This window comes from Pongo pygmaeus, chromosome 6 (genome assembly GCF_028885625.2).
Source record: "Pongo pygmaeus isolate AG05252 chromosome 6, NHGRI_mPonPyg2-v2.0_pri, whole genome shotgun sequence".
Classification (NCBI taxonomy): Eukaryota; Metazoa; Chordata; class Mammalia; order Primates; family Hominidae; genus Pongo; species Pongo pygmaeus.
Window position 1 is genome coordinate 17,404,390 of NC_072379.2, and position 24,201 is coordinate 17,428,590.

At 42.0% G+C, this 24,201-nt stretch overlaps 1 protein-coding gene and 1 long non-coding RNA gene across 15 annotated transcripts in view; one reads left to right on the top strand and one right to left on the bottom strand.

Moving 5' to 3' along the window:
- Positions 1 to 14,738, bottom strand: part of LOC129040497 (uncharacterized) — a 57,512-nt gene extending 42,774 nt beyond the window's left edge. The window contains exon 1 of the long non-coding RNA XR_008503654.1: positions 14,538 to 14,738. This is a non-coding gene — a long non-coding RNA (uncharacterized LOC129040497). The remainder of the gene's footprint in view (positions 1 to 14,537) is intronic.
- AUTS2 (activator of transcription and developmental regulator AUTS2) overlaps positions 1 to 24,201 on the top strand; it is a 1,193,046-nt gene that overhangs the window by 194,358 nt on the left and 974,487 nt on the right. The window lies entirely within an intron of this gene.

A 24,201-nucleotide genomic window follows, 5' to 3' on the forward strand; every position in this document is an offset into this window, starting at 1 on the left:
GGCAGGAGGATCACTTGAGGCCAGGAGTTTGAGACCAGCCTGGGCAGTGTAGTCTCTGCCAAAAAAATTAGTCTTGCAACTTCATGAAAAATAAATGATTAGCAGAATTAGAGCAGTTAGGAGGCCATCTTAATAGTCCAAGGCACAATAAGGCAAGGAAATGAATGAGAGCAGTGGCAGCAGACATGAAGATGAGCAGTTGGATGCGAAAGGTTTGTTCTATAGGTAGATTCCTCTTGGCTTAAGAAGAGGAAATAGGAAATTAATTAGTAATCAGAAATATTTGCATATTAGTCTTCTCCATCTTCATCCTTGATGAGAGGAGAGCTTGTTATGTATGTACCATTGCTGGGTACAGGAGGCAGAAGAGCTAGCGCCAGAACAAGGAGCTCAGCTTTTTCTGGTCTCTGCTTTTACATGGCTCATTATAAACCAGGACCCAATTAGTTCTTTAGGCTTGCCTGCCTGTTTTCTCTCCACCTAATTACTTTGTGGAGCTTGGGTTCATGCACATAGTTACCTTGATTAAAAAATAAGTTTTTGGAGCTATAAATTTTTGAACACTGCTTTGAGAGTGTCTGTCAGGCATTAACATTCAAGGTTTCTGTGGTGGGCTGACGATAGCTTCTAGCCTCTGGATGTTTTTCACATTCCAGGAAATGACACCTGAAGTTTTCAGTTCCTTTTCACATCTTCAGCAATCCATAGACAGTGGGATGAAAAGATGTAACCTAATTGAAGACAGATGGAGTGGAGTAGAAGTTGAAAATAGGGACTAGCCTGGATGTGGTAACTCACTCCCGTAATCTCAACACTTTGGGAGGCCGAAGTGGGAGAATCACTTGAGGCCAGAAGTTTGAGACCAGCCTGAGCAATACAGTGAGACTTCGTTCTCTACCAAACAAACAAACAAGAACTAGTTGTGCATGGTGGTACCCACCTGTAGTCCCAGCTACTTGGAAGGCTGAGGTGGGAGGCTCATTTGAGCTCAAGAGTTCGAGGCTGCAGTGAGCCATGATTGTGCCACTTCACTCCAGCCTAGGCGACAGAGTGAGACTCTGTTTCCAAAAAAAAAAAAAAAAGAAAAAAAGAAAATAGAGAAGAGACTGTATGAGTCCTGCCATGCAGTCTTTCCCAGAATTGGACATTTTTGTGTTGTGGTCTGGAAGAAGGAAAACATTTATGGTCATACCTCTCCAAATTGAACAATTGTGGGAATGTGTACAGACAGATTTGCAGGGTAGCTGAAAAGAAATACAATTCTGTTATTTTTTTGTTATAGAGTGGTAACTTGAGCGAGGGTTATGAAATATTGCCCAGCAGAACTGTTTTTTTAATTGACCTTCATGTATAATTAAGAATATCAATTATTAATATTAAATAATTGGAATTTTAAAAATTGTGATTATTTCTTTGTAATCTGATTCGTGCTATTTGCCCTGATTATCAGAGTGTTGTTTGAGATTAAAGTTATCTAGCTTGGGTTCAGGTTGCACCAGAAGTTTTGAATTAACTAGGCTCCATCTGAATGTGGAAGATTTTCATTGTGAGGATGCAATGGAATCATAAGTGTAAAGGGCCTAGTATAGTGGGTAGTAATTTATTTTGCTCCTTTTTTTCTGCTTTGAATGAAGAGTGGCTAAACTTCAACTTTTGGGACATTGGTCTCTACCTGCACCTCCAGAATGTAACCTCTTGGGGAAGATATTTGGAGACCTGGGGACTTTTGCAGGTGGGTAGTATTACGCAGAGCCCAGATACCCCTGCCTTCTTGTCTGGAAATCAGTGATTCTCAAACTGCTTTGTGCTTGAGTATTACCTGGGGGCACATGTTCCGTTTTCAGCTCCCCAAGCCATAGAGTTAGATTCCATAGACTTGAGGAGCTGCTCTCAGTCCAGGATTATGTGCAGATCCCGAATCTGATCCTGGGCTGCTGTGCTTTTCCAGTGCCCACTCAGTATTTCTGGGGCTACAAGGAAGGCAGTGGTTCCCCTTCACAGATACGTGAAGCTCTTGCCTCCATTTTTGTCCTTTTAAATTCACATTAAAGAGAGTTTTAGATATGTAGGAAAATGAGAAGGGAAATTGACCTTGCCTGTCTCTGGGTCTTGTGAATAGAAAGGAAGGGCCTGCGCTTGGAGGCCACTGGGAATTTGTAGTGTTCCAGAAGACCCCTGCTCTCATATGGGCTCTTGGCAGCATCATTGAGAGCCACAATGGGCTTCCTTATTTAAGATGCTCTTAAATTTTCTTTTCTAACACTATAAGGTTATGTCTTCACCAGTTTCTCAGATTTTAAAAAAAGAAACAGGGAGATAAAACAAATCCCAAAACATTTTTTTTCCTTCTTGTAAAGGTTACAAACATAAATCATATTTGAGAACAATGAATGGACCTTATTTTTTATCTTCAGAATGCTGGGCCTTTGGCGTCTTAGAAAGTCTCTTTACTTCAGAAAGGAAGGAGACTTGTATAGTGAGAGCATCACACTCTGGGGATCAGATAACTTGGCTATGCTACTGGGCACCTGGGACTTCTTGGTCAGAACAAGTCTCCAGTGTGAGCTTTTTTTTTTAATCCATGAAGTGTGGGGGTCCTGAAGCTATCAAAGCTCTAATGTTTTATGATTCTAGTGATGGGCTTCTGTCTGCATGACAGGCATTTTCCAGACTTTGTTGATCTATTTCGAGCTTGTGAGGAATAGCATGTACCACCCTTCGTTACCTCACTCATGGTTCCTCTTCATCAGTGCTTTATAAACTGTAGTGTGTTTGTGCTGGGAGGAACTTAAGAGAACATGTGGATCACCCGTTTACTCATTTTACACATGAGAAAGATGATACCCCAAGTGATTTTCTCTAAGGCTGGGACACGACTGGGGCTCTTCTTGCGATTTGCCTTTCCCTTCAGTGTGTTTGGTAAACGTTGCATTACCCCCTCTTCAGGGTATTATTCTTTCAGTTCCATATGCCTTTCCTTTCCCCTGCGACGCTGGAGTATTCAGTTTTATTTCTAGGCAAAAGTACTCCTAACTGTGGCCCCTAATTTTTTTTTATTATATATGTTTTCTAGAAAGAGAATTTGATTATGCATTGTCAATATGTTTACATACTGTACTCATAAATGAAGTTATAAAATATATGTAAGTTAAAAATGTGGAGAAAAGGGAAGTCTTGTGCACCATTAGTGGGGATATAAATTATTATTGGTATTACGGAAAATAGTACGGAAGTTGCCCAAACAATTAAAAATAGCTGGGTGTGGTGGCTCACTCCTGTAATCCTAGCACTTTGGAAGGCCAAGGTGGGAGGACTGCTTGTGGCCAGAAGTTCGAGATCAGCCTGGACAACATAGTGGGATCCCATCTCTACAAAAAATTAAAATTTTAGCTGGGTGTGATGGTGCACGCCTGTAGTCCCAGCTACTTGGGAGGCTGAGGTGGGTGGACTGCTTGAGCTCAGGAGTTCGAGGCTGCAGTGAGCTGTAATGGCACCACTGCATTCCAGCCTGGGCAACAGAGCGAAACCTAGTCTAAAAAAAAAAAGTGTGTATATAAGTACACACATACACACCCCTCAATAAAGCTAGAGAGAAAAAAATTATATGTAAGGATGGTATTTTTTTTCCCTCAACCACAGTGGATCAGTTTATGCCTTCCCTGGATCCAGGGTGAACTTGTTTTGAGGACCACTGATCCAGAAAGCGGTGGAGTTAAGTCTATACCACCAGCTTTAGAATCTCCTGTGGCACTTATTAAAAATACGAATTTTGGAATCTCAACCCAGATTCACTGAATGAGAATGCCTCCTGGTGGAACCTGGGAGTCTACGTTGTCTTCATTTTTATGTTTTTACCAATAGACATGGGGTCTGTTGCCCAGGCTGATTTTGAACTCCTCAGCTCATAGTCCTCCCACCTCTACCTTCTGAATATCTGGGACCACAGTCACAATGCCCAGCAAAGTCTCCATTTTAAACTGGAGGCAAGTCTCCAGGTGCCTCTGAGGTCCAGCCAGTTTGGGGAACCAGTATTTTAGACAGGCAGGGAAGTGTCATTCATGGGTTCATGAGCATGGGACTTCTTATACTGACATCTCAGAAATTGCTCAGCGGTTACTGTTAAATCTACAGTGATACAGTTAGCACTTTGGAAAATCAGATGGGCAGTTTTCATGTGAGTTACATATGAGGGACTGTAACCTGCATAATCATACATGGAATTTCTCAAAACTCCTTGGCATTCTCTATGTGGTTTTTTGATTTGTAAATCCAAATATTTGCTATTGTGCCTCAGTCTTTTTTTCCTCATTAGAAATCTAAGCTCTCCCCGCTCCCTCCTGGCGCTGTTCCTTGAGGGGCTGTGTTTTTATTTCTGAGCTTTTCCCATTTGTGTGTGTTCCTTTTGTCTGGAGTATGCCCAACCCCCTCACCTTTTTACCTGGGCAGTTCCTACTATCTAAAAAATTCCCTATAAATGACTTTTTTTTCATTCTTAAACTCTAAAGATAATGAAGAACTAGCTGATAATCAGCATTTACCAAAATAGATTTAAGGGTTATTATTTGTAATAACTCATGTGTCAGTAACCGTATGTATGTAAGGATAGATCAGTATCCTGGTTATTAAGCATATACTCTCTGAAACATTCGAATAAAACCAGTGTAAGTCAGATAAATATGTAACAGGAAATTTGTTTCTGACTATTCATTCCAGGTCAATGTATTCCCAGCTGCCTTGTGGGTATCAGGGTTATCTGTTCCAGGATCAGCTTTAGGAAAGCCCCTACTCAAATCTCCATGTAGCAAGAGTGCAGGCTATTTGAGAACATGTGATAATTAAGGTTAAACAAGAAAATCAAAGCAGAATGACTAGAAATTAGGACAGTAGGGAAAACAGGGGAAGCGGTTGAGCTGGTAGAAATGGGTAATACTTATGATTATTTCTGGGATCAACAGATACATCCCTGGTGTAGAAGTCCAAAGCAGTCCTTTTTTTTGGTGTCTTTTCCTGCCTTTGGTATGATAAGCCCTCCTAACATCTGGCATACTATTGGGGTGACATTGTGAAGTTACCTCTGCCCACAGTACTTACTCTGGTTTGATATTTTTAAGAAATGCTCACTTTCCACTAGCCATAGTTTATTGGCTTTCAGAAAGTGTCTCTGGCAGTGAGTATGCCAAAGGTCAAGAATTCTGGCAGAGTTTGATTTATCTCTGCTCCCTTGATAGCAGCTAGCCTTGGAGGCATAGAAGCTCTTGACAAGTACTATGAGTCAGAAGGCCACATGTGACTAGGTCCCTGCCCACCTCTCCAGGGTCAAATAGATCTTGCCTTTTTCCCCAGCCCCTCCCTGCACTGTTCCTGAAGAGGGCTGTGTTTTTCTTTCCGAGCCCTCCCATTTATTTACATTCCTTCTATCTGGAGTACTTCTTACCCCCTCATCTTTTTACCTGGCTAATTCTTATATATCTTTTAGATAATTCTACATAAATAACACTTCTTTCACCTTTCCTAAACTAGGATAGGTATTCCTGCTGAATGCTTCTGTGGTCCCCTCATTTCCCCTAGAATAACTTACTACAGTTTTTCGTTCATACTTACTGTTATCCCCTGGACTGTCTGTTCTGCTAGGATAAGGATTCTTTCTCACCATTTCCTCATTGCTAGGCATAAGGTATGGGACATAGCAGGTTATCAATAAACATTTTTTGACTGAATAAGTGCATAATAAAACAATATGTTAATTAATGGGGTGATTGGCAGGGATCTAGTTGCCGGTTTCAGCATTGGTAATTAACATGGCTAGATTTAGCTGCTAGGTTCTATGAGAAAGAATGATTAAAAATAAACAGAAAGGAGATGGAAGTTGATACAATTAAAAACCTTTTATGTGCCTGCTGATGGACCTAAAACTGGGCAAACCTTTCTGCAAATAAAACTCTACCTTGATGGTCTTATTGATATACCATATATACATATATATATATATATATATATAAAAATAAGATATACCTATATATAAAATATTTATACCTATATATGGTATATAAATGAATATAAATATAAGGTATATATAGGTATATATATGTGGTGTATATATACATAAATATATTTATGTGTATGTGTAATAAAAGACATTACTTTCCATTGAAGTGTTTACTACATTATGTACTATCTTAAAACTTCCCACAGGTATCAGTACAAACATGCATTTGTTCATTCATTCATTCAACAGTTTTGTTGATTGTTTAATATATGTCAGGCACTGTTCTAGGTGCTCAAGATACAACAGTGAACAAAACAGACAACAATCTCTGACTCAATGGAACATGCATTTTAGTGGAAGGGAATGTCAATAAAGAAACGTCTAATATCTAGAGTATTAGAAGCTGGTAAGTGCTATGAAGGAGGAAAGGGGCCAGGAAATGATGTGATGTGTGCTGTTGTGGTGGTGGGGCATGCAATTTTAGATTCAGTGGCCAGGAGAGGAGTCACTGAGAAGGCAACTCTTGAGTAATTACCTAAAAGCGGGTGAGGAAGTAAGCCAGGTGGGTATTTGGGAGAAGTGAGGTAGGACAGTGTGCCTAGCTCTTTGGAATGTGCTCCTCATCCCTCATGTTTATTACGTTGGCCAGACCAGCAGGTTGGCCTTTCAGTGGCCTGTTTGATCAGAATCTGCAAATGTTTCCTGTCTTTGGATAGTTTCCCTGACTAAATCTTAGCCTGAAGACGTATGTTAAGGGCAGCGCATATGTTTCTTCTTGCCAACTTAGTTTTATGGAAAAGGCCCTACGGAAAGAGCCTGTCTTTTCCTTTTCATGGGTCAGAATTTGTGTTTTGTTATTTTCTAAGCTCTAGTTTGTGGTGGAACCACCTCTCTCAGATCTTGTTATTCCTTCAGGGCAGAGTATATTTCTCATTTAAGTAGTTTATACAGTCTTATCACAGTGTCCCCTGCATGGGGACCTGATAACTTACTCTGATTGATAAGGAAGGACTTTTCTGTCTACTTCTGTCTGCTTGATGGCTTCCTTATCTGTTGTCCTGTAACATTGACTGTGAACTCATTTCATTACGTAATGAAATGTTATCTTCTGTAATTGCTTATTTGTGCAGCAGTCTTGTCTCTCCAACTGGAGAGGAACTTTAGGTTCTTTCTGAACCTTAGAGTACTGGCTCATAGTGCCTGTGCTATAACCATCATTGATTGCTGTTGGTCAAAGCACCTGACTTTTTGGGGTAAGTAAACCAACATCTTGCTTTTCAGTGTTTTGTTTTTCTGGATTACCCATCTATGCTTTGGGTTTAATGCTCCTTAGGACTTGGCCTTAGTATGCTGCTGGAGAGCCCAAGGGAACAGTACAGTTAGTAAGGGATGAATTCTTTGTGAATTCTTAAATCTTCCATTGTGAAGATCTTTGTACAGAATACTGGTTTTGTTCATATTGACAGTTCTTCAGAGAATTGTGTGTTGACTGTTCATGGCAGAAACACCATAAGTTAATTGCTGTTTCAAATTTCATTGACACTTTCCCCCTCATTTGGAGGTCATTTCCTCAAAAATTTAGTTGTTCACATGACAGTTTGTGTATGCTTAATAAAAGAGAATGACAAACCCAAGTTCAGCTGTTGTTACTGGACTGGGTGGTTTTTAGCTCCTCCCACAATGGGCAATAATCAGATCAGTGTCTCAGCAGAATTATAAATACCTGCATTTCATGGTCTTCCTGAAGGAATTGCTTTACTTGGAATACTGTAATTCAGACTGCTGATGTACCATGCACTCCTTTCTCTTTGATGATCAGCTCTGAAGTGCACCAATTAGAGATAACTCTTGAATAAATGCTGTCACTTGTCACATGTCACTTTCTGGGGACTGTGCATGTGCCTGTGGGGGCCATCTAGAAGCCACCGATGCCCACTAATATAACAAAACTCACTGGGTTTGCTTCTCTATAATGATGTTGGATTGCTTTGCTGGAAATCCTTACCATCTTGGTTTCTCTCCTCTGTTTCCTGTATGCACCAAATAAAAGTCCTTGCATACAAATGGTACCATCTTTGGGAAAAAAAAGGTCCTTGTAGTTGTTAATAGTTATAGAAAATATAACCTGAAGACTTGCAGTCAAAAAACAAATCCCTGCCTTCCCATACAGTCAGTACCAGCTATAAGCTAATTAAACTCAACTGTTCCCACCTGTTCCCGGGGAGGCCTCTAACAGTGGCACATGCTCTTCTCTTTGGGGCTTAACATTTTTCAGAACTCTTTAAATTTCATTTTCTAGGCCAGGCATGGTGGCTTTTGCCTGTAATCCCAGCACTTTGGGAGGCCAAGGCAGGAGGATTGCTTGATTCTATGAGTTTCAGACCAGCCTGGACAACATGACAAGATACTGTCTCTACAAAATAAACAAACAAATTAGCCAGGCGTGGTTCCAGGCACCTGTGGTTCCAGCTACTCAGGAGGCTGAGATGGGAGAATCATTTGAGCCTCTGTGGTTGCGGCTGCAATGATCATTGTTTGCACCACAGCACTGTAGCCTGGGTGACAGTGAGACTCTGTCTCAAAGAAAATTTTTTTTCATTTTCCATTGACACCATACTAAACAACCTGTATTTCCAGAACCAACCTTTATTTCCCTGAGAAAATGTAGATTGTGATGTCCCTGGTGAGCAATAAGTTAATATTGGCTGATAGTATTTGAGCAGCAGTGACAGATAGGAGGAAGACAGGAGGGAAGAGATGGGAGTGTTGCTGGGGGAGTGGGTGTGAAACCATAACACGCATATGTGGTCACATACACATCTGTAGTTTACTCCAATGGCATTTTCACAAAGCATGGTAGTGTTGCAGGTATCCCCCAGTGGGCACACAGAGCTTTCAGTCCTCACTGTGTGAAACTTCTCATACCTTTGATGTTGAATTTAAGTTCATTAGTGGCTCCTATAGCATGTCAGAGGTTTACCTCACTTGGTTCCTGACTCAACTCTGAAATGCTGAGTTTAGGGTGGATTTGAAGTGTCACCTTAGTCTCTACTTTCTAAGAGTCAGTAAAGAGCTGCCATGATAGTTAATCCTATAGTGCCTCCAGTGAAGACCTAAATATACTTACTAGCCCAGACTTTATCGTTCTCCTGATCTATTAGTTTTATTCCTGTTGACAGCCAAAATGTAGGATCATGAACCCCACAGTTACATGGATGGTGACAGACCTGAGTTGTTGTCGAGAATCGTGCAGATTTTTGTTATCACATTTCTTGTCTCGATTTGTAGCGTCTCTGGATTTTACTTCTTTACCAGAATAGTGGTTCTTGAAGTGTGGTCTTCGAAGCAGCAATATCATCATCATCTGGGAACTTGTTTGCAGTGCAGATTTCCAAGGCTCTACCATGACTTCCTGAATCAGAAACCTTTGAGGAGGAAGCCAGCAATCTGTGTCTTAACAAGCCCTCCTGTGATTATACCCAACTTTAAGAATCACTACACAGACAGACGTTGCTTTCCTTTTAGTCTCTTGAGCTTGTAACAGTTGATATTTTAACTTTTATATGAGAGAGGACAGTTATATCTTCCTTTAAACTCTTATTTGGTGCAGTTGATTGTGAGATGCAGAGTGCTGATGTGAGGATGGACTGTGCCACTGTGGCAGTGTTTATAGTCTCAGCCCAATGCCTTGTTGACTTAAGTAGCAGCCTTGATAACAGGAGATAAATCTGCAAAGATACTGTGAGGTTGCATGGCAAGGCTTTTAAAATACACCAGCATTACATTTGTGGCAAGTGCTTTGCTCAGTGTTGGCATTTTTGAAGTCACCCTTTACCTCTGCCCCCTGCCCAGAAATTTCCTTGTGAGAAATGTTTTTACGTTAGACAAACTGCCATGGGGGAGGATAGTCAGAAAGAGGAGACAGATAATACGCAGAGGCAGACTTTTTTTTACATTTGTTGCTCAGAAGAAAAAAATTCCAATGAAGAATGAAAGAGGCTTCATATCCTGAATAAAGTAAATGATCTGGGTAGGATGGTACAGGAATAGAATGTGACTGTAAAAAAGAACCAAATTGTGCAGACAAGAAAATATGAAGGAACAAAGAATAGGAAAAAGACAGGGAAAATGCAAATTCATATGGAATATTTTTGCAAATCTGTGTACAGAAGGAACCAAGCAACGCCGATCAGTTCTCCTGAGGCTGGGAGTTCTAAAAATTATGCAGTATCAAGGAACGCTTTCTCCCTGAGTCAAGCATAGGAAGCAGAACCAACCTTTATTTCTCTATGAAGATGTATATTGTGATGTCCCCAGTGAGCAATAAGTTAATATTGGATGATAGTATTTTGGCAGCAGTGACAGAAAGTTTTCTTTCTCCTGACTGAATCTCATACCAAGGTCCTTTTTTATTTTTAATTGTTTAATTTTTGTTTTTTTGTTTTTTGTTTCTTGTTTTTGAGACAGGGTCTTACTCTGTTGCCGAGACTGGAGTGCAGTGGCGCGCTCATAGCTCAACTACATCCTCAAACTCCTAGGCTCACACGATTCCCCCACCTCAGCCTCCTGAGTAGCTGGGACTATAGGCACGTGACACCACACCTGGCTAATTTTGTAACTTTTGGTAGAGACACGGTCTTGGTCTTGCTATGTTGCCCAGGCTGGTCTCAAGCGGTCTTCCTACCTCCACGTCCCAAAGTGCTGGGATTACAGATGGGAGCCACCATGCCCAGCCAAGGTCTTTTTTTTTAAACCAGCGTCACAACCACAGAAGAAAGACAAGAGAAAGATATGAAGACAAAACTCAATTTTTTTTACTTAGTGTATCTAGGTAAAGATTTAGTAGGAGATAATGTAGAAATGAAATATGATAATAGCTTATGTTTGTTGAGTGCTTTGATGTATGAGGCATTATTCTAAGGGTTGATGTATGAGGCATTATTCTAAGGGCATTATACTTGTTGAACTGTCTACTTCTTACAGAGTCTGATGAGCTACACTCTGTTTGTGTATTTGTTTTTCGTGGCTTTTTTGAGACAGTCTCACTCCACTGTCCAGGCTGGAGTGCAGCGGTGCCATCACGGCTTACTGTAGCCTCGATTTCCCAGGTTTAGGTAATTTTCCCACATCTCAGCCTCCCAAGTAGCTGGGACTGCAGGCGTGCACTACCACGCCTGGCTAATTTTTTTGATGAGCTAGACTCTGTTACCCTCATTTGCTAGTTCATGAAATTGAGGCAGAGAGAGAAAGTAAGCAGTCTGGCCAAGGCCACACAGCTAGCAAATGGGATTTAATCCCTAGCATTTTCATTCCAGAGCCTTGCCTTTAGCCATCACACTCTACTGTTTCTCTTCCATAGTCCCCTTCTTTCTTGTGATTCCAAGTTAAAGAATTGTCAGGGATGAGCTTTTTCCAGGAGTAAAGGTACTTGTTGGACTCTTCATCAGATTTGGTCATGGGAAAAGAGGTTGTTGCTCTTCCTTAGAGACCTGTTCTTTCGCATTTAAAATCTGAGTGTAAATTTTTTTTTAGCTGGAAATTTTAAACATGTGTAACAAGTGTGGTCAGTTTGCTCTTTTAATGTTTAGTTTCCTGGACCTCATGTTGCCTCCCTAAAACTTAAATGGGGTTGTGGTTGCACAACAGTATCATGGAAATGAAATGAATCTTAAGCCTAATGAGTTTGAATAAGATGAGCACAATCTAATTTTGTTTCCAGTCGTTTTTCCTCCTTTAAACAAAGAATATCATGCCAAATTGGAAACATTGGATTGTATCACTGTGGGTATTTATTTTTTACTACATGTCACCAAGATCGAGATTTGTTGAGTGGATTAGTTACATATGGGGTAAAATTCTGAATTGTTAGGTGTATTAGTTATGTATGGGGTACAAAATTACCACAAAACTCACCATCTTAAAACAGCCAACTTTTACTATCTTAGTTTATGTGGGTCAGGAATTTCTGAGTGACTTATCTGGGTAGTTCTTGCTTGACTTCTCTTTTGAAATTCCAGGAGTAAAGGTACTTGTGAGACTGTTCATCAGATTTGGTCCCAGGAAAAGAGGTCATTGCTCTTCCTTAGAGACCTGTTCTTTTTGCATTTAAATTCTTAGTGTAAATTTTTTTTAGCTGGAAATATTAAACCTGTGTAGCAAGTGTGGCCAGCTTGCTCTTTTAATGTTTAGTTTCCTGGATCTGCAGCTGAAATGTTGTCTGGGGCCACCATCATCTGAATGTTTGACCGGAGCTGGAGAGTCTACTTCTAAGATGGCTCATTCATACGGGTTTTGGCAGGAGGCCTTGGTTTCTCACCACATGGACTTCTTAACATGACAGCTGGTTTTACCAGAGTGACTGATTCAAGAGAGAGAAAAATGACCTAATCTTGCAAGTCAGACACTGTCACTTCTGCCACATTCTGTTAGTCAGAAGCAGGTCATTAAGGGCAGCCTGCACTCAAGGGGAGGAGAATTAGGCCCAAGCTTTTTTTTTTTTTCTTGAAATGGAGCCTTGCTCTGTTGCCCAGGCTGGAGTGCAGTGGCGCAATCTCCCAGTTTCAAGCAATTCTCCTACCTCAGCCTCCGGATCCTGAGTAGCTGGGACTACAGGCGTGCACTACCATGCCCGGCTAATTTTTGTATTTTTAGTAGAGACGGAGTTTTACCATGTTGTTCAGACTCATCTTGAACTCCTGACCTCAGGTAATCTGCCCGCCTCTGCCTCCCAAAGTGGGGATTACAGGTGTGAGCCACTGCACCCCGGCCAAGGCCACACTTTTGAAGGGAAGAGCATTAAATTGGGGACGTATTTTAACCACCATAGTAGGCCTGACTCCACACCTACTAAATCAAACTCTCTGGGTATAGTAATTTTCATTTTTAAGATTCTCCCAAATGATTTTTATCCCAAATGATTTTATGTCCTTAAAATAAAGGACAACTGGGTATCTGGAAGTAAATGAATGCTATCATGGCACTATACCAGTTTATTTAAAAGGCCAGATGTTTTTCACATATTTAGTATTCTAAATACTTAAGGTTTTTGGATGAGGTCACTTGGAACTAAAAAAAAATTTTTTTTTCAGGTTTGTGCTTAGGCACTAAATCATATACTAGGTAATATAGTACACTCTGCTCAGACTGCATTTTTTCTGGATGGGCCCTTAGCTTTTTTTCTGTTGCTCATTCAGGCAGATGAGCCCCACTCTAATGTAGCCTGTGGTATCTGGTCAGCTGCTCTCAGTGCATATAGTCCAAGCAGGAGCTGTAGGTCCTGATTAGAAAGAATGAAGTATATGTCTGGGCAGGGCAAGCCAAAAGGGATTCTGAGGTTTTTGTCTCAAGATCCAGGGTGAGCCAGGCACCATCTGATGATGGTCTTTGGCTCATTGGCTCCTACAGCTGCATACTTTGTTAGGAGACATGAGGGGTACAGAACCAGGAGTTTGCAAAGAACAATCATTTGCCTTCTGGAGCCCTTCTAACCTGGACATCACACCCTTTTGATGTTAAATGACAGACTTCTGGCTCTGTGTGACATCATACCTATCTTATCTTAGTGTACCTCAGCTAACCTCCTGAGACTTTTGATGGGGAATCAGGCTTCCTTCCCCATCATAGACATAATTAACTTTTTTTTTTTTTTTTGAGACGGAGTCTCGCTCCATCGCCCAGGCTGGAGTACAGTGGCGTGATCTCAGCTCACTGCAAGTTCCGCCTCCCAGGTTCACACCATTCTCCTGCCTCAGCCTCCCCAGTAGCTGGGGCTACAGGCACTCGCCACCACGCCTGGCTAATTTTTTGTATTTTTTTTTTAGTAGAGACAGGGTTTCACTGTGTTAGCCAGGATGGTCTTTATCTCCTGACCTCGTGATCTGCCTGCCTCGGCCTCCCAAAGTGCTGGGATTACAGGTGTGAGCCACCACACCCGGCCGATCATAGACATAATTTTCTTACCTTCCCATTCACATTAACTCTTAGGCATCTGAATCCATGCCTACAAGGAATGCAATTGGTTGCTTAAGAACGGAGGAAATATGTTATGGAAATACATACTTCTCTTCAAATGTTTGTACCACTCATCTACCCAATTCCCTTCCCACCCCAATCAAAAGACAGATACCCATGCTCAGAACCTGGGGGCTCACATTTTACCTGAAATTCCACAAGTAACAGAAGCACACATTTAGGGGATAAAACCCTAGAGAGGGAGTAACACAATCCTGGCTGCCATCTCAGAACAAGAGAGCATTGTACCCAGAGTCCGTGATCACATACTGGAATGACTGTGTGATGGAGCTGACATGCCCCAATAGGTACAACAGATTGTTCTGCTTGTAACCAATCGATACCACAATTAACAAATATTTATTGAACACCCCGGAAGCACTCTGGTTTATACTGTCCTCGGCTATTTGTTAGAATAACACGAAACCTCCTGATCCCTCTGTCTGCCTTCAGGTTTGCCTCTGCCCCAATAAAATCAATTCTCTACATCAAAACCAGAGTGACTTTTCCTAAAATATACACAGTTGACCAGGTCATTTACCTTTAAATGTTCTGGTTGATGTTCAGCATCCAGATAAAGCCCACACTTCCCAGCATGACCTAAGAATCTGACCGTGTGACTCTGCTTCCCTCTTCCAGCTTCTCCACACACGTTCCAGCATCCAGGCACTCTCTACTCCTCGTGCCTCCCACCATGCCCACCTTTCTTGTCCTTCCCACCTTTATAACAGCGGCTAAGAGTGCCAGCCTCAGAGCTCATAAGGCTTTGATTCAAAACCCAACTCTATGACTTAATAATTGTAGAGTCTTGGGTAAATTACTGGATGTTTCTGAGCCTCAGATTCTTCGTATACAAAAATAAACCACCAGCCTCACAGGATTCTCATAAGAATTAACTGTGATCACATTTAAAATGTTTAGCACAGTGCCTGGCCCATAATTAAGACTGAGTAAATATTGCTATTGCTGTATTGATGTATGGAAAGCCCTTGGCACATAGTAGTTGTTTAATTGAAAAAAAAAAAAGATCCTTGTCTCCGGGAGCCTCAGTTTTTTTTTGATCGTTGGAACTTCTCAGTCTGACATTCAGAGTTTGATATAGGAGTGGGGACGGCATTGGTGTGGGTAGAGAACTAGGGTTTTGAGGGAAAGAGAGAGAAAGTTGATAGGAGGAGCATAGATGTAAAAACCATTGTGTGTTTCCATGTGATCTTTCTTTCATTTGAATATGACTAAAAATGTCATTCGTTTTGGGGCAGGGAAAAATGGACTAGGATTCGGAAGAAACTGACATTCTGACGTTGAGTAAGTCACACTTTGCGCCTTTTATTAGTTCATCTGTAAAATTGGTTCATCAGATATTGTTTTTGAGAGCTTTTTAAAGACTAGAAAACATAATGTGAAATAAAATGACAATATTATACCCCTAATTCTACGTTTACAGCATATTCAACATTTTTTTGAAAGCAACATTTTTGTGTTTACACACAACAGATGCTGAAGCATACATCCCCCTAGAAATGGAGGTTGCCAGGAGGATAAAGAAGATCATGAATGCTGCCAGTGTCTCTAATCTTTGCCCTCATTCCTTGTGTGTCTCTCATTTGAGAAGATCTCACCTTTCCTGGGGGTTCCTTGGCCAGAGTGTTTTTACTCTGCACCACTCTACATGCTGTTGACTGGGTTACCTTCATAAAAGAGGAATCTGAAGGGCCTTATGGGAAGAGTACTGCTGGTGGACATATGGAATCAGGAAGCATAGTTTGAAATCTAGCACAGATTAAAACTTGTCCTAACACTCAAAAGGTTTTCTTCTCTGTGATCTAGGGCTCTCTGTGGTCACCATATTGCATCACTATGAGGTTTAAGATGAATGTGTGGGTACCTAGCAAAGGTCTGGCATGTGATCGATACGGGACAGTCTTGTCTTTTCCTACTTGGACGCCTGAAATAGTTCCCCAGTGTACCCTGAATATCTGAATCCAAAATCTTCAGTCAAGAAGGAGCCTCTACGGACTAGATCCAGGCCTCCCTTTCTGATCTTATTTCTATTCATTACCTTCATGCTCCGCCTCCCATCCATAATAATTATCCTCCAGACTCAAGGCCCTTCACGTGATTTTTAGTTTATTACACCTTAGCTTTTCCTTTCTTCTGTATAGACTTTGCTGTACCTGCAATAAGTGATACCTTTCCCGGGTCCATGGGACTTGAAAGTCCTGTTCCATCAAGCTTTTCCGCAAACCAACCCTCCTCACCAGGTGGGAGCCATCGTTCATTCCCTGTTCCCCCAATTCATGTTGTTTTACTTCTATTATAGCTCTTATCACAGTCTGCCTTGTAACATAGTCATTTCTGTGTGTTTTCCCTCTGGATTCAGAGCCCCTGGAGGGCAAAGACTGTGTTTTATTTTATGCTGTATTTCCCCACCCCCACAGTGCCTAGTGCAGTAGGGGTTTAGTAAATACTGCTTGAATCAATGCATGAATGAAATTGCCTCTCCTAGTTCTGTTTGCAAGGCTGTAATGCAGACCAGGTGAATGTAGAATTTTGGCTTACTGGATTTAGTTTAGCATAGGAAGGGAGTTTTCCAAGAAGCAATAGTGGTTTTGAAAACAGAGATTGCCTTTAATCTTGTGGAAAACACATGCCAACCCTCTCCATCATAGTCTCAATTATAGGAGAGCATCGTGTTACTGTAAAAACACAAATAAATAAACCCATGACAATACTGTGTTTGGGAGATAAAAACCACATAAAAGCCATCTTTCCCCAACTCTCCAGCGTCATAATTAGGGTATTTCTGGGAGGAGAAAAAAAAGACACCAGCAAAAAACAACTGATAATATGTTTAAGAACACTTCTTGCTATTGGCAAGATGGGAGTAGGGAGTTAGATTTTCCATACAGCACAAATACAAGGGTTCCTCCCAGCTCCTACCAGGCTTGATGCTATATAGATTACACTGCATGATAAATTTGGGCACTAGAGGTGCCAAAGATGGTGGCAGTACCTGGAGGGCAGAAAATGTCACCCAGAAGGTGATGCCGTGAAATTTATTGCTCTGCCACACTTTACCTAAACATGTCCTATTATTCTGAATGCTGGATCTTCATTGGCTCAGGGATGCCCTTGGTGCGTCCGTTGCTGTGGGCTACAACTTTCAACTGTATTTTGTTTATTGCTGGTCATTTAAGTCTCTATCTGGCTTTTTTTTCTTTTAACTTGAGGGCTCCAGATTTAGGTTCTTTTGAGGTAAGAGTAGGAATGACTTTGAAATATTGCCTACTTTTGTCAGTATTAGTTAACAAGCACTGAGGGCTGAATGACACTGAACAGAACCCAGCCATTTCTCAGCACCTCTGTTGCCACTACCCTGGTCTGAGCTGCCATCATATTTCACCTGGACTGCCTCAGTAGCCTCCCACCTGACCTCTTTGCTCCTACTTTGCCTCCCTGCAGAGTGTTCTTCACTCAGCAACCAGAGTGGCCCTTTTAAAATGTACTTTAGATCATATCACTCCTCAGTTCAAAATCCTCCAGAGTGCCTCCCATTTTACTAAGAATGCAATTCAAAGACCTTACTTACCGTAGCCTACAAGGCACTGCACGGTCTAGTGCCTGCTATCTCTCACCTCATCTCCTGCTATCTCTCACCTCATCTCCTGCTATCTCTCACCTCATCTCCTGCTATCCCCTTAGATTAACCCTCTCTGACCTTTCAGCTTGCTTGCTGTTCTTGAAGCTGGCCAAGCATTTCCCAACTCAGAGTCTTTTGCATTATTGTTCTCTTAGCCTGGAACATTTGGTCCCAGATATAAACACATGGTTCATACTCCCACTTCTTTCAGGCCCCTAAGTGTCACCTTGCTGGGGAGGTCCTGTCCACCTGTATTTCTATTGCTGGAGCAATGCCTGGAATATGGCAAGCACTTAGGAAGTCTGTGTTGGAATTGTGAATAAGCATTGCCCAGAGATTCTAGCACATTTGGAAAAAGAGAGTGTGGTTTAGAAGGACAGTGGCTCTGGAGTTGGAGCAGTTGGGCACTGCTGGGTTTGCCTGCCCCCCATTAGATAGATGGCTGATGTTGGGAAAATTATTTAACCTCTCTAAGCTAGGTTTCTCTACTAGTTAAATGAGATTATGTCTATCTCTCAGAATCGTTGTGAAGAGTAAGTCAGATAATGACTGCAAAGTGCTTGGCAGTGAGTCTTGTACACATATTGGGAGGCTTCCTAAATATTAGTTCTCACAAATCCTACTTCCTGCTTGTGAAATCATGTTATATGGAAGAAGGGGAGTGTCTGAAAATGGTTTGAATCTTGTATGTAATTCTCAAGTACCAGCAAGTAGTTGTGATTATAGTTAAAGCACCTAGCCCTGTGCTTGGCGTATGGCAGGCCTTAATAAATACCCAAGGCTTCCTGCTTTTAATCATCAGACTTAGACTCTGGGTGTGAACTAGGGTAGCTCTGTGGGCACATAGGGATTTTGGTAAACAGAAAAAGGGAGAAATCAGCAGCCGAGGTAGGGGTGGTTCACAATTTTGCTTGTGGTTCAACAGGGACTGCATTTATGAAAATGGCAAGTGAGCCCAGGGCAATTGGAACTTTGGGCCTTGCCAGCAAGTGTGGTATTTCAGTTTACATCCTCAGAATAAGTACAATTTCACCATTATTCCATTGAGGCTCTCCTTGCCAAGAAAAACCCATTGTAAATTTCTGGCTTAAAGGTTCTGCAGTTTTAGGGAGTTGTACTTTTTGTTGCTTTAACATTTTCTTGCCACCACACATTTTAAGCTGCACTGGCTTACCTTGTAAATAGTATACAAATTTTGTGAAAAGCTGAACCACGTCATTTGTTTTCCTATGTTCCTTATGGGAAATGGCGATGCTTCTGCCCCACTAGTTCCCCTGGGTTTCTGATCAGGCAGTTTGGAGTGAGAAAATGAGACTGAGACAAAATATAGATTGTCAGCCAGAGATTGGAGCTGTATTCACAAAAGCACTTTGTGGACATGGTAGAGCCAGGCAGGAGAGAAAAGTCTGTGGCTGGCAGGGTGTCTGTGTGACGTGGACCCATTGTGTGTATGGGCTCCTCCCGCTGTACCAGTGGCCAGTTCCCAGCCAGGCCACCCGGGCGAGGGCCTCTGAAGCAGAGAGCCCTGCACAGTCTGGAGCCGCTCTAACCCAGTGTACTGAATAGGACTCCGAAGAATAGGAGCTGTGTTCCCTTTGTCACCTGCAGCCCTGCTTTCAGCCTGCACAGTGAATGTGCACTTGGGGGCTGAATTGGCACCTGGAAAAATCTGCAGGAACTTTGTGTGTGCACAGTGTGTGCCCAGCGGCATAGGCGAGTGGAGCGTGCACGCTGGAGATGTCTGGGGGCTGGGTGCTTGCAGAGGAGGGCTGACCTCTTTATGCTGCAGGGTTTGCCAAGAATGCTCCGCCCTTGACAGTGTTGTGGCCAACAGAAAAGCATTCATGGCATCTTAATGAAAGGCAGCAGTTCCTTTTTTCAAGAATGATAGGCATTCTTTTCTTGAGCGAGGTCCCCATTTAGAGATGGAGAGAGAAGCCAATTATTTTTCAGTTAAAATTTATTTTTTAAAATAGTGATGCCTCAGTTGTAAATTACCCTAGCTTTGCCATGAAGATATTTACAGCTAGCCTTCTGACTTGGTTTTAAGTTGCTACCTTGTAGAATAATAAAATAGTAGCCCAAACTGTGATAAGGCATCAAAGACTTTCATATCGTATCTGTGTAGCTGATGTGCCTTGCTCCATAGCTAGAAAATGGATATATTTTCTGAAAGGGAATTGGTGTATTTCCCTTTACCTTGCAGCTTGCACATAATCTAACACTTCTTTTATTGAAATTGGGGGTTTTCTTCCTTGGACTTAATAAGGAGAGATATATATATATATCCTTAAGAGGGAGTTTCATAAGTTCAAAAGTTGTCAGGTTGAAAGGATTGAGGTATTGGAAACAACAGTCTTAAAGTTACCTTTGGAATGATAGATCTTTGAAAGAAACAAGATCTGGACAGGTAGCTTTTGGTACATTGGAGGAAATGCTCTGTTGTTCTGCATCTTCTCCAGGCCTCTTTATGACTACTTTTTTTTTGAGACGGAGTCTCACTCTGTCGCCAGGCTGGAGTGCAGTGGCATGATCTCAGCTCACTGCAACCTCCGCCTCCCGGGTTCAAGTGATTGTCCTGCCTCAGCCTCCCAAGTAGCTGAGACTACAGGCGTGTGCCACCACGCCCAGCTAATTTTTGTATTTTTAGTAGAGACGGGGTTTTACCATGTTGGCCAGGCTGGTCTCGATCTCTTGACCTCGTGATCCACCTGCCTTGGCCTCCCAAAGTGCTGGGATTACAGGCGTGACTACTTTTTAAATGCTTCAATGAAACTTAACATAATGACCTACACATTTCAGCTGCGCATATGTTCTACGTATTAATGGTGTGATACAACAGAACCATCTTTGACTACTTCACGCTGTTTACTCTAAGAGGCCTGTATCATTAGATGACTTCCTGTTGGAAGCAGTAATTTGTGTTTGGACTTGGGTGACTGTCAGTATGAATCTAGCCAAGAAAGGTCATGTCATCTGCTACACAGTTTGCTAGAGGGAATACAGGCCAAGCCTTTTGCCTCTGAAATCAAAGTACTGTAGAAGGTGTAATAGAAATGATGCCTAGGTTTGTGTATGCAGGGCCTGAGTTTCTGATTAAAGCTGTTAACTATGGGGGCAAGCTTTCCCCGTGGGAGACAGGCTTCTTGGATCTAAACCTTTCTGACATCTCAAAGCTTTATTTCCTGATGATTTCTAAAAGGGAAGGAGCCAGCCCCTTGAAATTAAAATATTGACTTACATTCTGTTCTCCCCAGACGGAAGAATATTAGCAAAATGAATCAGTTGGGGTTAGTATTTTCTTTTATGTGTTAAACTCAGTTATTCTGGCTAAGATCAGATTTTTGTCTAGGACGGAGCTGAAACACATGCGGAATCTTGTTGGTTGAGGGCTGGAAACGAAGGTTGGCTTCACACAGGTTGCTTCTCCAAACTGTAGGTATGCTCTTCGGTCCCGCGCACAGCATTCACAGCTGCTGTCTGCTGCACCTTCTTGCTCCATCCTGTCTAGTCTCAGAAGTTTCATGGTACTAATATCTTGCATCCTTACAAAGGACTGACTTTTGACCCAGTTGACTGATAACTATAGAGTACTTTACAGTTTACCAAGAGCTTTCATTCATGTTTGCTCTTTACATCAAAATTACAAGATGGGTTTTATTATCCACATTCTTTTTGTAGATATGAGGGCCAGAGAGGTTATGAGTTAGCCAAAGTCTTTCCAGTAATTGACAGAGCCAAGATTCTAGGCTGGGACATATGATTCCAAATCTACTGCTCTTCGTGCTCCTTTATACTGCAGCTACTTACCTGCTCAAAGTATGTCATTCACTCATTCGTTCAGCAAGTTCTTGATGGCATGGGCTTTGAAGCCAGACAGCTGGGTCCCAGTATCTGCTCACTAGCTTTGTGACCTCTGTTACCTCTGGGAACCTCAGTTCTTTCATCAGCAAAATGAAGATAGTAATGGTACCTATCTAGTAAGGCTGTTGTGGAGTCCTTTAAACAGTGCTCTGGACATAGCAAATACTCCATAAATGTTTGCCATTCTTCATCATGGACTCACTCAGTGGTACAGGGACTCCACACCAGTGACAGCAGTGCTGTTGAGGATCGCTTGTTCTGATGCAAATATGAAAATAGAAAACTGACAATTGCATAGTAAAGGGATTGCTAAGATATAAGCAGGATGCTGGGGAAGCTTGAAGGATGAACAGCTGTGTTTTCAATTGCCAAGAACTCGGCTCTCTAGCAGCTCACCCTTGTTGCCTCTACCCCCATTTGGTCACATTCTTGTCTTACTCATTCCTTGCTGAAGGCAGTATTTAATGTGCAGGGGTTTTATGGGTACTTCGTGTATAACCTCTTTGAGGAAGGAAGAGAAGGAGAGTATGTCTGGCTAAAGGAACCTTAGTGGTCATTTGGGATTATAAGACCTATATTTAACAGTTGGAAGACTGTTCAAGACAAAATAGATTCCAAGGTTCTGTTGTGCAGTGTTCTGTGTGAGCACCACAGGATATCAGATGTGAGTGGCTTCCTGTGGGTTGCTGAGGAGGGGACTTTGTGGGGGAAGTAGGCCTTGAGTTGGACCTGAAAGAAATGATGATTTGGATTATGAGTAGCAGAAGCGTGGAGAGCTGGGCAGAGGTGGAGTTATGATATTTAAACCATGGCCTGCCTTGGGTGGCGGGACAGCCCTGCCTGGGGATGTGGGTGGTCCAGGAGGCAGGTGCTGTCCCCTCCTGTGTGAGAACCTGCCTCTGGACCCCAACAGGATGCACACAGCTTATCCCCACCCTCTGCAAAGCTACCTAGTAATATCTTTGTGTTTATGGTAATGTTTTTTGCTGATTTGGTGGGAGATAAAACCTAGAGAGACCCACAGCATGGATGCTAGGTCTGAGTGAGTCTGTGAGCTGCAACCTAGCTGCAGCCCCTTTGTTTGTGAGCTGTTTGCCTGCATTTAAATGCCATTTACATAAGGAGCTGTCAGAGTTGAGTTGGCCCATGATTATTCCTTGATGTATGTTGAAAAAAGAGAAGAAAAGAAAACCCTGGCTAATGAGGAGCTGGGTTCCTTTTCTCCATTGATGACAGCTTCCTTTCTGATCTGATGGTCCGTCAGAAACTAAGGTGGTGTGTGACTGTGGGGTTATGTCCCCGCTGAAGCCGTCTTTCCCTCAGAGTTGTAATTGATGGGGAGACCTGTCACTTGTTATGCTGATGCTGTGCAGATTTTTGTGCAGCTGCCAGCCAAGAGAGTTTTAGGACAGCAACTGATTGGGTGCAGGTTGTGGCAAAAATGATAATAAATAGAGAGATGGTGAGGGTAGATTTTGATTGACCCGAGATTATATATTATTAAACCGGAGTCTGCATGTACATGTCAGTTTATGAAGAACCAGACCCATAATCCAACTTTAGGGCTGTGGCAGTTCGGGTTTATTAAATGTGCTTTATATCACTATTAATATTGAGGAGCAAAGAGGAATATCTGTAATCTTTTAATCTACGCAATAATGGTTTGGAGGGAGATTACCAGATACATTGGACTATTGTTTGTCTGTAATTGTATTCAGAACTCTCCGAAGCATTGATTTGTTTCTGGCATACTGATTTGGCTCAGCAGTCTCATAAAGCTCTTTTATAGTCCTCTTTGCTTTGTGTTTTCCAAAAATAATTGGAGAATAATAATAATGTGGCTGGTGATAAAAAAGAGAGAGTAAGGTTGAAAGCAAATTTCTAGCTGAGTGGATAGCCATAAACATCTTCTATGCTCATAAACACCTGGGTCTGTGACCTTTGTGTTTATAAGATATTTATCGCCTCATGGGCTCTCTGCTTGGGGGTTATCACTTGAGTGCCTTGTAAAATTTGATTGTGTTTAGTAAGTAGATTCTGAATTTTTGCTGAGTAGGGAAAAAGTGCCCCTCGCCTTAGTTTTCCTTGGAACAACCAGTCTGCCAACAGGGGCAGATCTCACCAAGGACAGAAGCAGAGAGCTTGGGTGTGCTTGAGTTTTGTGGAAATGGTACAGTGGGACCCAGTAAGGGCACCTTTTGTACTTGATTAAGTGGCTTGTGATGGAAATGACTTTTGAACGGAAGGGAATTGTGCAACACATCAAATAAACTCAAGCAGTGTTGATGGGTTTTCCTTTTCCAGTAGAAATGGAATTTTTGATTCAAGTCAAGGAAGCTTTCTTGGGATTTGGATTTTTGCCACTTCCTCACCCTTTCTTCCCATTTCCAAAACAGGCCCGAGGAAATGAGCCAGAGAAATGGTCAAATTCAATTTTACTGACTTTAATACGAAGGTATGACTAAGTGCTGCAAAAGCACAGTTGGTCTTCCATCTTCAGCAGTCCTCTAAACATTTCTTAGGGAAGTTTTAGGCACTTTATCAACCTCTGTTGTCCTCCTGATGGTGTTGCTTAATTACTCTTGAAGGAAACAGTTGGATCCCCGTGAACTGATGACAGGTGTATGCTGAGGTGCCTGTGTAAACTATTGGCTGCCTGTTCATGTTGTGCACGGTGGATCAGAGGCATATGGGAGAATGT